This window comes from Solanum pennellii, chromosome 6 (genome assembly GCF_001406875.1).
Source record: "Solanum pennellii chromosome 6, SPENNV200".
In the NCBI taxonomy this organism is placed as follows: Eukaryota; Viridiplantae; Streptophyta; class Magnoliopsida; order Solanales; family Solanaceae; genus Solanum; species Solanum pennellii.
The window spans coordinates 45,820,778-45,821,960 of NC_028642.1; positions in this window are offsets into that span (position 1 = coordinate 45,820,778).

The following is a 1,183-nucleotide window of genomic DNA, read 5'->3' on the forward strand; positions in this document are numbered from 1 at the left end:
TATGCGCAATGCAATTGAATGCAATATCAAGTATAATGATGCATGTCTGAGCTAGTGACACACACCCGTTGTCTCTCAGTCCGGGACCCATGGGGGACACATTTGTCCATGCATCTATCGAGGCGCACGACACGACCCTCGATAATAGTAACTATCGCGGCGTGCGATACGTCCCTCGAAATATAGTATCCATTGCGACGCGCGATACGTCCCTCAAAATGGTAGATCCTCTTTAAGTTCTTCTTCTTTCTCAATGCACATAACACTTGTCACAACTATGTCTCAGAATAATACAAATGTCATGTTCACAAATAATGAGGAGATGGTCATTTTCATAACATTGCACAATTCACAGCAACACAAACATGATATCACATCAATAATGATTCAACAAGCCTTCAAACCTTTCTCAACACGTCACACATAAACAATTAACCACATTGCCTTTTGTTACCTTTTTTTTTCATCATTAGAATTAATCAATGTCGACAAGTCAACCCATCACCAATCCCTTTACTCTCAAACATATACCACAAGAAAATACACGCATTCCATACATTTAACAAGAGTTTAGAAATCCACTTACCCCAAATAGTCGAACAATCACAATGAACTTGAGCCTTTTCCTTTCGTTGTACTTCCAAACCAATACAACTATTCCTATTAACGATCACAATAAGATTTTAAAACTAACGACATCCATATCACTATGTGTCTAACATAGACCAAAAATCATAGAGCACGAATTTGTAATCAAGTTCTTAACTTTTGATGTCATTTGACATGTCAACTCTTTTAACTTTTCTCCAATTTTCAAGTCTAGGGTTAGGTTTTAATTCCTCAAATATCACAAGTCTAATGCTATTCACAAAATACATTACACTTTATATTTATTTACCTATCTCAATATACCAAAACTTAAATTATATGTGACAATTATAAGAAGGAATTAGAGAAACACTAAAAACCCAAATTATGGACATAATATTTTAGTTTACAAGAAAACCCAAAACTTTTCAAAACTCAAATAGTCACGGGTTATATTCTTAGAAATTATCGCTCCACAATTAATTACCCAACTACTGATCGATAATTACCCTCAAATTATTTAGTCGTCATTAACATTACCACTAGTGATATATATATATATATATATATATATATATATATATATATATATATA